Here is a 15220-nt window from a genome sequence, read left to right as displayed (position 1 = left end):
CATCACTGGCACACTCATATTTGTATAGGAATGCTAATCGCAGCAGAATTTATTATGAAAAGAATTGTAATCAACCTAACTATCTGACAAAGAATGGTATAATATAGTTTTGACTACTACACTATTTTAAAATATGAAGTGGTTCTTTTTGTGTTGTTATAATGTACATATAAATCATGTGTACATATTGACATTCTTGTGTGTAAGGGAACATATGAAATAATATGGAAAGGTTCAGACCAACTGTTAATGGTGCTATGTACACCTGGGGAGTGTGGAGGTGTTGAAGAGTATGTACCTCTCTGTATTATCTGAATTGTGTTTTATTTAGTGTGCTCTACTTTTGCAGTTCCATTTTTAAAAAATGAATAAATGCCTTGCAAATACCACTCCTCAACTTTGGTTACAACATAGTCTAAAAGTTCTTTATCTTATAGAAAGTGTGACTTGATTGAGAATCTAGTGTATGAGATATAACAGATCTCACCTATCTGCTCTCATTAGAAACATGCAGGTTAAACTGTCCCCCATTTAGAGTCCTGATCTATTATAAATACCAATATTTAAGTGCATGTTCTCCCAGTTCCCTTTCCTTTATTTTTTGTACTCTGTCCACCAAGGTGGTTTTCTCAAGTCTCCCATCTTTTCCATCTTTCTTCTCTTCTGTAGGCTTTCCCTGGACAATCTCGTTCACCCCAATGGCTTCATCTACCAGAAGATAGGATGGGCACTAACATTTGTTGGGCACGTATTTTGTTCTAGGAATTTTTAACATTTCCTCATTCCCTTCTCACAACAATCTGGAAGGTGGTATCCCCAATTTACAAATAAGAGCAAGGAGATTCATAAAGTCTGAGAAACTTGCCCAAGGCCATGCAGCCAATGTATGGTTGATATAGCATTTGAACTCTGAGTTGCCTGGTTCCAAACTGTTTCACTTTCCTTTAAATCATACTCTCTTCTATACACTTAAGCACACTGGTGTAATTATTTATTTATATGTTCAGTCATGATATCCATTCACTCTGTGCCTCAGTTTCCCGTCTGTACAAAGAGGATAAGAATGCCCACCCAACTAGGATTATTATAAGGATTAATTCCGAGTTAATATTTGTAATAATGTCAGAACTGTGTTTGGCATATAATAAGTGCTGTATAGGTGTCCTAGTCCGTTTTGTGCTGCTATGACAAAATACCACAGACCTCACAGTTCTGGAGGCTGGAAAGTTTAAGATCAAGGGGCCGTTGTCTGATGAGTGCCTTTTTTGTTGCATCATGACATGGCAGAAGGCAAGAGAGCAAGAGAGAGAGAGTGTGCACACGAGGGGGCAAACCCACTCCCGTGATAATGCACCCACTCCCATAGTAACTGCGTTAGTTCATTCATAAAGCTGGAGCCCTCATGACCTAAACACCTCCTAAAGGTTCCACCTTCCAATACCACCACAATAGCAATTAAACGTCAATATGAGTTTTGGAGAGGACAAACATTCAAACCATAGGAATAAGTATTTGTTGTTGTTTTTATTTTTTCTTAAACTCTAGATTTGCATTTCCAACTGAATCAGATTTCCTCCCTCTTGATGAACTTTCACATACAAAAATGGCCACCAGCACCTGTCAGTGCTATCTCAGAGATGTCTTCAATTAACCCACTGTCACTATCTTATCATCTCCTGCCGAACCTATTCCAATATCCCCCATCTGGTCCCTTCTACAGTTTGGCCCTGGTGTGATTCATCTTCAATATTCCCTGTTTGAGTGATTTTTCTAAAATATTACTTTGATTATGACACTTCTTTAAATCCCTTCAGTGTCTCACAACTCAGTAATAAGAAAAATGAGCAAAAGATTTGAACACTTCACAAAATAAAGTATAGAAATGTCCAATAAGCATCTGAAAAGATGTTCAACCTCATTAGTCAACCGGGAAATGCAAAATGAAACCACAGCGAGTCACTACTATATGCCCATTAGGTTGATTAAAATTAAAAAGACTAATCGTGCCGAGTTTTGGCAAGGATATGGAGCAACTGGAGCTCATACATTACTTGAGGGAAGGAAAACGGTGCCGCCACTTTGGAAAACAATTTTGTAGCTTCTTAAGTTAAACATACTTCTACCGTGTAATGCAGTCATTTCATTCCTAGATTTTTACCAGTGAAAAATGGAAACATATGTTCACATAAAGACTTGTACATAAATGTCCATATCAGCGTGATTTGTAATAGCCCCAAACTGGAAACAACCTAAACGTCTATCAACAGGCAAAAGGATAAGCAAATTATGACATATCCATACAATGGAATAAAACTCCGCAATAAAAAGGAGTAAGCTAATGAAACAGGCAACGATATGAATGAATTTCATAATCGTTACGCAGAATGGAAAAAGCCAGACGAGCAAAGCAAACATACTATATGGTTTCATTTATAAACCGTTTTAGAAAATTCAGAGTGATCTGTAATGACAGAAAGCAGATCAGTGATTGCCAGCGAATATGGGAGGGGGTGGGAAGAAAAGGAGAGACTGCAAAAGGGCACCAAGAAACTTTTTGGGATAATGGATATGTTTGTTATTTTAATTATGGTAATGACTTCTCAGGTGTATACACTTGTCAAAACTGATCAAATTATACACTTTAAATATTGTGCAGTTTCTTTTACTTAATTTGTACCATAATAAACTCGTTAAAAAAAAAAAAAAAAGGAGGGAAAACAAATTCTGAAAGAAAAAGAAAAACCAACGTAGAGTAGAGACCTGGCTCCTAGGCATCTACAAAACAAAGCAGGACAAGACAGCCCAACCCTGGTATAAAAAAGTCTTTTATGATCCATTCTCTGGCTGGATTTTGAGCCCCATCTCCGTTCTTGGAGCTCCCCAGCGCTTCATATGAGTCTCCATTAGCACTGGTCAGATTGTGTTCTAATCATTTGCCTTTCGCTTTGTCTGCCCTGCCTTCCCATCTCTGCAAGATGAATGCAGAAAGTGTTTAGTTATATTGGTTTCCTCTCTCTCTCCTGCAGTGCCTGACATCTCAATAATTTGTGCAAAGGTGGGAGGAATCATGGAGATGTATTTAACTAGACAGTGCAAGAGCATTTGGTAGTCTCTGGAAGTACTACCCTGTGTAACTGATACTTAAGACTGATGGATAGGTCCTGAGAAAGAAGGAAAATTACCTTGTGACTTTTCACGTTGAGGTCTTCAGCTGATGGAAATATACAAGGCCATTATCCAGCAGACTGCCATTTCCTGCCATGAGGTACAAATACCAACTGTAATGAAAACTCAGGGCCAGGTTCTCTTAAAAATTAGAGAATAAAAAGCTGGCCCCTAATTTTCAGGCACATTTTACATCCCATTATGGGCTAGAGGATATTCTTTAGAATTTTCAGGTAGCTGAGCTGAGCAAAATATTTTTGTAAAGTATAATTCATTTTGCCCAAAATTCCCTAAGGATCAGTTCCATTTAACTTTTTTTTTTTCCCCTGAAAACCAGTGTACAATCAGGGCTCAGCTCTTCTTAGGTAGGCTAGCAGGAGACATTGTTAAATATGGAAAGTTACTTAGTTGGGGTCTTTTTAGCTCTGCATCTCATGTATCCAAATTTGAACTCACCTCACACCAAAACTCTGCCTCCTTCTGTATTCTCAAGCTTAATTAACAGCTCCACTGTCCCTCCAATGTGTGCAGCTAGAATGCTCAGTTTACCTTCTGTATTCCTATCCTTCCCCGTGGTGGCAGAATTCTGAGATGACCCAGGATTGTCATTCTCTAGTGTACACACACCTTCTCCCAGTTATTCAACCAAATACTAATCTAGGTGCTGCTAAAGGGATTGTGCAGATGTAATTAAGATTCCAAAAGGCTGGCTGGTTAGCTCCGTTGGTTAGACTGAGCCTTATAACCCCAAGGTCATGAGTTTGGATCCCAGTACCGGCCAGCCCCATTAAAAAAAAAAAAAAAATCCAAATCAGTTGACTTTAAACAAGGGAGATTATTTTGGCCTAATCAGGTGAACCCTTCAAAGAAGAGGTCAGGATTTTCCTGAAGAAAGAAATTTGCAGTGTGGGAGCAATTTGACACCAGGGAGATTCTCTGTTGCTGGTTTTAAAGATAGGAGGCCACCTGGCGAGGAATCCAAGTGGCCTCTAGGAGCTGAGAGCAGCGCCCAGTTGACAATCAGCGAGAAACTTCAGTCCTGCAACTGCAAAGAACTGAATTTTGCCAACAGCCCCATGAGCTTAAAAGAAGACGTGAGCTCCAAATGAGACGAGCCCTGCCCACAGCTCGATGTTAGCCTTGTGAGACCCTGAGCAGAGGACCCACCACGCCATGCCTGGACTTCTGGCCCACAGCACTGTGAGCTGAAAATGAGTGTTGTTTTCAACTGCTGTTTGTGGTAAGGTGTTACACAGCAGTAAAAAAGCAAATAAACTCACCCCCTACAAGCATTCAGCCACCACGTCCCGTCAGCAGTCTCTTAGCTCTGTCCTCTCCTCTCTGCTTTCTCTCCTGCTGCCTTTGTTCAGAAGCTCATCCTCTCCTTCCTCAACCGCATGCTGTGAGCACCTTCCCTCTCTGTCCATCCTGAACACTGTCACTAGTGGTCCCCTCATCTCCCCCTCCTTCCTCTTACCATGTGTGTCCTACCTCTGGGCCTCGGCCTGTTTGTCCCATCAACAGTTTCCCGTTTCTGTAGCAGAGAAGCAGCTAACAAGGACACGTAGAGCAGGTGTGCACGCGTCATTTATGAAAGAAGCATTTATTGAGTGCCTGCTGTATATCCAGCCTGTGCTTGGGATGGGCATTAGTGAGTTGACTTGTGCACAGTCCCTGACTTCAAGGTGCTCACATTGTAGAGGGAGAAATAGGCCCACGAGTTGGGACTCATGAGGCCGGGTGCTAAGAGCAATCACAGAGATGTGCCTGTGGAAGCTCAAAAGGGGACCCAACCCACTGAACAGAAGGGACAGAGTGGGAGGGAAGAGGCTGGAGGATAGAGAATTACGGACTGTTGCAATGTGGGAGCTGAATCTCAGTGGATATCCAGGAGTTAATCAGGAAAAGGGAGGGTGGGGGTGAAGGGCAGGAGCCAGAGGGTATTCCACAATACCAGAGACATAAGGAAAATTGTGGAAGTGAGGCACTGTGTAGTAAAATACAGGTATTTAGGATTAGCAAAGTGCGGAGCTAAAATCAAGCAATAGTGAGAAAGAAATGAGATTGGAAAGGCAACCAAGATCAGGAGGGTCCTGGTGTATCACTGGGCCAGAGGTTCCAAAACTTTAAGGTGTGTATCACTGACACACATATGGGAAAGTTCAGTGCACTGGGAGTGGGGCAATGAAAATAGTAAATGTACGCTACTTACTTGCAAGGTTTGAATGAGATTGGTGGTAAATAGAGGCTGGATCTTGCTATGTGGGAGCTATCAAAGAAGGAGTATTCTAGGAGGACATATGTGAACATATTTACAGATTGAAGGCAAGGAGACTGTAGAGGGAGAGGCTGAGGATATAGGAGGGAAAAGGAGTGTTCTAAGGAGCAAGGTCGTGGAAGATGTGAGAAGTTCAAGGGTCAAGGGCACCAGAGGAGATTAAGCCTTCCACAGGCAAGTCACCTCCTCATCTGAGAGCAGAGAAAGAGAAGGGGAGTGTTCGTAATAATGTCCAAGTGACCTTAATTTTCTTCATTAATTAGGAGGCAAGATTCACTGCTGAGTAAGTTCTTAGAGTTAGTTTAGTGACCAAAAAAAAAAACCCCAAAATCTTATCTCATTGACTGGCATAGAAAAGCATTGCATGTTGTATCTCTTAGAATTCCTTTAGTTTTAAGTGTCAAGATACCGTGGCCAAACTGGCATCAGTAAAAAGGTAGTTTGCTTTTGTACCTGGATAGCTTCAGGGCTTGAGGTGGTGCTTGATGTGGGGACTCCAGCAACATTATCAACACCCGTCTCTCTGCCTCTAGGCACAGGGCTTGGCCCAGCTTGCTGGACTTTCTTCCATGCACTGGCTTCATCTCAGACAGGTTCTCTATTTTTGTACTAGGAACTGACTCCAAGACAGCTGGAAGAACAGAAGTCTTCTGGAAGCTTCTGACAAAGCCCTGACGCTTACTGTAGTTGGACCAGCATGGGTCCTGTGCTCCACCCCTGATTTGAGAAGCCTGATATTAGAGAGGGGAGAGGTTCTCCATGGTGGAGAGACTCTTAGAACACAGGTCTGGGCCCCACCCTAGAGTGTCTGACTCAGGAAGTCTCGGGTGAGGCCTGAGAACTTGCATTTCTAACAAGTTCCCAGGTGAGGCTGATGCTGCCAGTCCTGGGACCACACTTTGAGAACAGCTTCTCCAGAGACAATGTGGGTACAGCTACCCAAGAAGAGGAAATGCCTGCTACCCCCACTCTCTGCTCTTCAGAGCCAGGCTAGGGAAACGTCATTTCTTCCACACAGAATGGAAGACCTGGTTCCACAGTTAGAAATAAGACAGTGAGAAGTGCCAAAGCACAAAGCACAGTGGTAGGGACACAAGTGACATGACAGTGTCTTTCTTCACATTTGTAGTTTTCGAAGAATTCTTCCAGGTTTCTTGCTCGCAGCAGCAGGAGGAAAATTTTTTTTTTTTTTTTGCTTTTATTGTTTTTTGGTTTAACTCCTGATGTGTGGATTTCTGCTCTTTAAGTCAAATAAAAAAAGATTCCTGTTCAAATAGTAAATTTTGATATTCCTATAAATGTTACTATCTGTTCTTGTCATCTTATATTTCACCCATTCTTATATTTTTAACAAATTAATGTAACAGTGTTTACTAGTTGAGAGAATGACTTCCAGGAGCTTATTGCTTTTCTCTGTGTATTTTCAAGCCCTTTCCTCCACAAACACACACACACATGCATGTGCGCGCACACACACACACACATGCACACACACCCCTCACGTGAACTAATACAAATTTGACTCCATATTTTTCACTGATATTTGGATAGATTTTCTGCCATCCTTCATAATAATTTTTAATCACCTAATTTTCAAATATAAGCCAAACTAGCATCATCTCTACAGTGGAGTCATCACCACTGAGTGATGGATGGAGAATAAGGTAGCTCTCTAGTCCACAGTAGCTGGAGTCACTCCTGTAAGATTGAGGTCATTCTCTGACTGAGGTATGGTTCTCCAGTCAGGCACACATCAGGAGCACCAAGGCTCTGGTGGGAGGGGAGAGCTGGGCACTCAGGGGTAACCATTCCATGTGTAAGACCTGAGATTGACTGTTGGATCTAGTAATGGGGGCAAATCTGGACATAGAACCTGTGGTTTGATTTTAATTATTGTGATTGTGAAGTTCCAGCTCCTTGGGGACACCTGGGAAGTTTACTTGCCCCAACTTTTCCAATCAAAAGTCAAGTGCCTAGAATTTTGTAGTTCTCAGTCAGTTCTCTGACTGGCTCCTTCTGCCACTTGACCTGCTGGGGCCCTGGCCCCTTCACTTATCCTGTTAATTCTTTATTTTTACATTGGCCATAAATCTGAGGCCCCTTTTCCATTTTCTGCCCGTGGACTTTATTCATAGACACTCCAGTCAACCTGAATAGATGCTGATATTTTAAGGAGCAGAGTCTGGATTCCTTCCATGGGGCTTTATATAACCAACTCCCACCAGGTTTTCAGTTCCACATAACAATCACTTCTCCATCCCAATTAAGGTCTGCTTCACAAAGACTCCTGTATAATAATATGGCACATAGCAAAGCACATAATCCAGATGTGGGCAGTTGGGGAAGGCTTCCTGGAGGGAAGTAATCTAAGCCAAGACCTGAAGACAGTCAGCAGAATTAACCAGAGGGGAAAGACAGTGGCATGAAGGCTCAGGAGTGAGAAGCAGGAAGATGCACAGTGTGACTGGATTACAGAGTTTGAGGGATTTAACACAAGATGAAACTGAAGAGAGGCAAGAGTCATATCATGCTGGGCTTCATAAATTCCACTAAGGCAATTAACATGATCTTAACAGCAATGGGGAGAAAAGAAATAATGGTCATGAGAGATGATGTGGCCAACTCAGGATGGTGGCCATGGAATGTAGCAAAGTAGAGAGATGCTGGAGAATCTTGGAGTCAAAATCAAAAGATGATGGTGTTGGGGTTAGGTGGTGAAGGGGATGGCAGCTACTAGCATAGGTGCCTGGGTGAACCTAGGACAGGTTGGGGTGGGTAGGGAGATATGATATGTAATTTAAAAGCTAAGCAAACCACAGTCAGGATGCTATTAGTCTATTTCTGTTGCTTATAACAGAAACTACCTGGAACTGGGAAATGTGTAAAGAAATAGAATTTATTTCTTACAGTTTCAGATGCTGGGAAATCCGAAGTCCAGGCAACACATCTGTTCAGGGCCGTGTTGGTGGGTGGTGACAGCAAGACAGGGTGTCACATGGTGGATGGCTGAGCAGAGAGAAAGTTTCTCACACATTCTCCTTTTAAAGCCATCAGAACCATGCCCATAACTGCCATTAATCCATCAATAGATTAATCCATTCACTAGGGCATGGTTCTCACAGTCTAATCACCTCTTCAAGGCCCCAGCTTTCAATTACCATAATAGGATTTCCCACCCTCTTAATACTGTTACAGTGGGGATTAAGTTTCTAATACATTAAACTGCAAGAACACAATTCAATTCATAACAAGGATAAACCCAAAGAAATCCATACCAAGACACATCAAAATATAACTTCTGAAAACTAAAAGGCAAAGAAAAAAATCTTGAAAGCAGAAAGAGAAAAACGAAATCTTACTCACAGGGGAAAAAACTTTAATTAAGTTTCAGTGGATTTCCCATCAACACCAGAAAGCCAGAAGGATGCGACAAAATATTTTCTAAGTAATGAAAGAAATGTACTGTTAACCTACATCTTATACCCAGAAAAAATATCCTTCAGGAATAATGAAAAAAATCAAGACAATCTCAAATGAAGTAAAGCTGATAGAATTTGTCACAAGCAGACCTACTCTAAAAGAATGGCTAAAGGAAGTTGTCTAAATAGAATAAAAGAAGGAAGGATACTTGGAACATTAAAAAGAAAGTTTACATTAAGCAAAAATATGGGAATGTAAATAAGCTTTTCTTATCCTTTTGAAATTTCTAAATTATGCTTGATGATTAAAATAAAAGTTATGATACTCTCTGATGTCATCCTAAATGTATATAGAAAATATAATTAAGATAATTAAATTATCTTAGAGGTAAAGAGGTTAAAAGGGAAGTAAAGATTTTTACACTTCACACAAACTGGTAAATTGATGACACAAGCAGGCTATGATAAGTTATGTGCATACATAATGTATAGAGCAACTACTAAAATGCTGTACAAACAAATAAACTAGGAAACCTTATAGATAAATCAAAACGAAATTTTAAAATCATGTTCAAGTAACTCACAGAAAGGTAAGAAAAAGAAAACAGAAGTAAAAAACAGAAAACAAAAATAAAATTGCATACTTAAGCCCTAACCTATCAATCATTATATTAAATGAAAATGATCTAAATGTACCAATTAAAATACAGAGATTAGTGGAGATAGTTGAAAAGTGTTATGTAATAATATGCTGTCTACAAAAAAACTTACTTCAATATGATTATATAGATGGAGTGAAAGTGAAAGAATGGAAAAAGGCATGTCATATATATGTTAATTAAAGGACAGTAGAATGGCTTAATTACCAGCCAGTCAGATAGACTTCAGAGCAGAGAAAATTACAAGAGGTAGAGAAGGGTATTACATAATGATAAAAGGATCATTCCACCAAGATGACTTAGCAATATTAAATGTGCATGAACCCAAAAATAAGACTTAAGTTATATGAAGCTAACACAGAGAGATGAAAGGAGAAATAGACAATTCTACAACTATACTTGGAGCCTTCAAAATTCCTCTCTCAACAATTGGTAGGACAACTAGACACAAAATAAGCAATTATGGAAAAACTTAAAAACACTGCCAACTATCAGGATATAATCATATTTATAGAACACTCCACCCAACAACATCAGAATACACATACTTTTTAAGCACCCATGGAACATATCCCAAGATAGATGATACTATGTGAGGACAGAGTAAGAAGGTAGCTGTCTGCAAGCCGAAAAAGAAGGGCCATCAATGGAAACCAAATTGCCTGGCACCTTTATCTGGAACTTCCCAGCCTCCAGAACTGTGCTAAATAAATGTTTGTTATTTAAGCCATACAATTCATGGTTATTTTGTTATAGCAGCCCAAGCTGACTAATACAGATATCAAACACTGTGGAGGCTGCAGAGAAAATAGAATACCCATACAAGAACATTGATGATAAGAATGTAAAATGGTACATAAAATGGTACAATTATTCTGGAAAACAGTTTGGCAGTTTTCAAAGTAAACATGCAAGTATAATACTACTGAGAAATTGCACTCCTGGCCATTTATCTCAGAGAAATGAAAACTTATGTTTACACAAAAACCTGTATGTGCCTGTTTTATTTGTAATAGCCAAAAGCTAGAAGCAACCCAGATAGGTCCATGGTTAAACAGACTGAGGTACATCCCTACCATAGAGTACTAGTACTCAGCAATAAAAAGAATAATCTATCAATACACACAACAGTCTGCATGAACCTCCATAAAATTCTGCTGAGTAAAACAAGCCAATCCAAAATGGCTACATAATATATCATTCCATCTAGATAAAATTATTTAAATGACAAAATTATATAAGTGGAGAACAAATTAGTGGTTTCCAGAAGTTGGGGAGAAGACAGAGGTTGGAAGGAAAAGGTTGTGGTTTATAAAGGACAATAGGAAGAATCATGTGGTGATCGAAGTACTTGTATCTTGACTGTGTTTATGTCACTATCCTGATTGTGATATTACACTGTAGTTTTGAGGGTGTTATCACTGGGAAAACCTGGGTAAAGGGTACATAGGATCTCTCTGTATTATTACTTACAACTGCATGTAAATCTGTTGTTATCTCAACATTTAAAAAGGTGCACAATACAATAATAAAACTGTGTTGATGGACGTATAATGTATAAAAATACAATTTGTATGACAAAAATGGTGCAAACGAAGAGGGAGGTAACAGAAACATATTAGAGAAAACTTTGCAAATATTATTGAAATTAAACTGGTATTAATCTGAGCTAGATTATTTTAAATTAAATGCTAATCATAATCTCCAGAGCAACCAAGAAGAAAATAAGGGAAAGAACATATTAACATATTAAAATAAACAATAAGGAAATTAAAATGACTAGAAAATATTTATTTAACACAAAAGAAGTCAGTACTGGAGGAAAGGGGAACACAAAGACATGAAACATATGGAAGAAAACACGTAGCAAAGTGGCAGATGTATAACCTACTTTAGTCAACCAGTGTATTTCAATCCTACTGTCACAGTGATTAGTTTAGTGGTGGACACGTGACCCAGGTTACTCCTCCACGAGGTTAGCTTGCTCAGTGATGGGGGAGCGTTCTCCCATTGGACAAGAAAAAGGAGGACTCAGTTGATGCTGGACTTCATCTGGTGAGTGGAGTGCAGCCAGCCTATGGATGTGGCTGACATCAGGAAAAGCAGAACAGACTGGCCGACGTTGTTGAGTTCAGGGTTCCCCTGTTAGCACATAAGGCACTTCTGGATGGATAAACTGGGCAAATACAGCCTGCAGGAGAATGGCTTTGCAATTAGAGTCTCCTTGATGTAAATAAAATAGCACCCCTTCCTCTGGGTGGATCCAGGCCCACGCCCGGGCATACAGACAGGTGAGCTGGATTCAGCTCCATGCGTCTCCTTGCCCAGACACCTTTGTGCGGTGCCTAATTGACACAATCAAATACAAAATCTCTGAGCCTTGCCTGAAACCTGCTCTTCTTCTGGAATTTTTTCATGAGCCAATAAATTTTATTGATCAAGCTAGTTTCAGTAGATATTTTGTATTAGTTGCAGTTGAAAGTAGCATAACTCAGCAACAGAAATTAACAGAAAATGGGGTGTTATAAAGAATAGATTCTAAAATGTGGAATTGTTTGAACTAAGAATGTAGGCTGGATGGTAACTATCTTAAAGTGGGAAGTTGGTGACCTTTGTATGTTGCAGTAAAAGAGCTGGTTAAATTATTTTCTATTGTACTTTGGGACTCTGACCACAATTCTACCAAGACATTAAGACATCTGGTGGAAAAAAATCAGGATTTTGGACGTTTCAAATATATCTTGTGGCCTTGAGTTAGGTCTTCTGTGAGTGATGCAAGCTTAGACTGCAGGTGGATTTATGAAAGCAGAAAGGGAAACTAATGCCGCAGTTGCTGTATTAACCAGCCTCTGCTGAACTGACTTGCTTGGCTACTTAACGTGCTATGTTCTTATGTAAAACATCCTGACTGAGGCCCATAGTCCTCCGAATGTTCTTGGCTATGAGAGCTCCCTGCAACCTGCCAAGCACACCTGTTCCCACCAACTGCATTTTACGGTTAGCAAATTTATTTTTCTTCGTTCCCAAACTTATTTATGCCAGTTAAGCTTATTGTAATGATACAATTTATTTAAATATCACAGGATAAGAGAAACCAATCAACTATGATTATGAAAATAGAGGTTTTTTTCTATGAAAGCAAAATTAAATATTTGGGAAAGAATTGATAAACGTCAATTGCTTAAAAAATTGCTCTCAAACTATAAAGATTAGGTGAAATAAAATTTAGAAGGATTCTTCTCTCATACATTTCTCAGGATTTCACTCCACTGTAAAAAAAAGAAAAGAAAGAAATTAGAAATCTTAGATGTTTGGACACATTGTGTCTAAGGTTCATGCGAAAAAGATCCACACGTGAAGAATATATGTGTATCCTTTTATGTTTCCTTTTGAATTTAAATTGTCCTACGATTGGATAAGTGGTTTCTACAACCTGGCTTTGCAAAGAGATACATTTCTATGGAGCTATAAACATCCATAATGTCCGGGGATCCAATAATGTGAAACCTTTCAAGGTTGGAAAAGCTTAATCCTCTTTCACCAGCTAAGGCTGGTGCCAGAGAAAGCAGGAAGGTGGGGATTACCTGTAATAGCAAATCACCTAGACCTGAAACCCCCACTCCCATATCCATTTCAAACACCTTAGTTTATACGTTAGCAACTAGATGAAGGGGGTAGGGATCACTACATTTTTAAGGAAACTATTTCAAAGAAGTCCCAAGCCTGGCCAGTAAATGTTGGTGATCTTCAGGGTCTAGTGCTGAGGAAGAGACATTCTCTCTCTCCCTGGGCATGATGCTGGCACTTATCCTGCAACCATGAAGCCAACAATGAAGAGGGCAGAGACTTTGGTGACATTATTGGGCAGTGGATCAAGACTGACCTGAAGTTTATCCCAACCCTTTTTTTAATTACATGAGCCAACATATTTCCTTTACTATTTGGATTTGGGTATCTGTTTGTTTCCAAACACATACAAAGAGCAGCCTGTTGGCTTGGGGCTTGCGGGGGGCGGGGGGGAGACAGTGTCTAAAAGTGTGTTAAAAAGTCCAACCAAATAAAGTATAACTCCCTTAGAGGAGTTTTGAGAAATGCAAGTTTTTTTCCCCCAGCTAGTGACATTTCCAGAGATGTCTTAATGCCCCATTGATCTCTTAGTGCCCCTCACAGATTGGTGCCATGGACAACTAACTGCCCAGCTGGACTTTCACTTAAACTGCCTCTGGTGTTGTTGTAAGTTTGCTCTGCTCAAAGGCCAGTGGGTGAATTACAACAGGACATCCAGACTATAAGCCAAATGGGCCCTTTAAAAAATGTGTATGGACAAAATGAAACATTGCTTTAAGTCATGCAGCAGAGCAGCACTGTCAAGGTAGCAGGGGGTAGTCGGGGTAAATCTACTTACTTTGAGCAAAGGCACTGCGCATCAGGAGAGAGCCCCGTGTCAGCCCAGCGTGAGGCAGGTTTCCCCTTGTGGGCTGTCCTCCTGAGCACAGAGCGTTGTGCATCTGCCAGTGCAGACAATTTTGTGCTAGTCCTGGGCCTGTTTGCCCTCAGATCTATGCCTTACCCTTCCTCTGATCCACTTTGCACTGCATGAGGAACAAACCCTGCAGACTGTTTCCCGAGCTGGGAAAGGCCCAAGCAGATACTAGTGGGAGATGAGGGAGGAAGGAGGCAGAAGCCAGGATATTTCTCCCACTCCTTACCTGCCGCTGGCACCATCTGATGCAAGAGTTGAGTCTCTTCTAGCTAGCTCCCCTCTGATGACCTGAGCTGTTTGCCCTCTCACTATGGCCAAGGGAAGATGGTGGCTTCCTGGTAAACCTCTGGGTTGTCTTCCTGTCTGTTGTGGAGCATTTCAGCCCTCCCTTCCCCTGGATGACCAGTTCCTGCATCAGACGCCTCCGTTTTAAGTACTCAAGTGGTTTTTCTTCCTTGAGAGGACGCTGACTGATGTAGTATATAACCCCAAGCCCTACACAGGGATTCAGAAGGATGGCCCAAAATACACTGCCATGCTGCTGTTCTATATCTGAGGGGGTTTAGCCTATTTCTTTCACATTTAATAAGTGCTCATGTTTTTATTTTTTTCTCTTGCATTCTCAACGTTTCTTTTATTTATGACTTGAAGTCACACTTCAGCTTATAAATTGACTTTCTTGTTTTCTAGTTATTACATCTTGGCATAATACTTTCCAAACACCCTTTTATTATGTTCCACACTTGAAAAAGCCACCTGGATATTCTCCTTTTCTAGTCTTTTTGTTAAACTATCTTTAAGCCCCCTTGCATGTTTTTGTAATGTGTAACGCAGACTCTGTTACGACAGAAAAGTTTCAAAAGACTTGTGCAGCTGGGAACTTTTGATGATTTCATTTTATAAGTCCTTTGGAATGAACGTGGGCATTAAGAGGCACAATGAATACAATATCAGTTTAACAAGATTTGAGTGGCCTTGTTTTTACAGAGAAGTTAACATTTCTAGACATTGTGATTCCACCAGTGGCTTTCTCTATAATGTTTAAAAAGTGGAATTTAGCAGACATATAAAATGGAAAAAAATGGAAAAGTTGTCATAAATCTTTTATACTAAAGTGTTTTGCGATTGCTTCGGAAAGAAACAAGATGAGAAAGTCCAGGTGCTATTTGTTAAAGTATAAGGTTGATGTTTCAACATCTCCAAGGGATATAATGAA

This window comes from Cynocephalus volans, chromosome 6 (genome assembly GCF_027409185.1).
Source record: "Cynocephalus volans isolate mCynVol1 chromosome 6, mCynVol1.pri, whole genome shotgun sequence".
Taxonomy (NCBI): Eukaryota; Metazoa; Chordata; class Mammalia; order Dermoptera; family Cynocephalidae; genus Cynocephalus; species Cynocephalus volans.
This window is presented reverse-complemented; position numbering follows the sequence as displayed.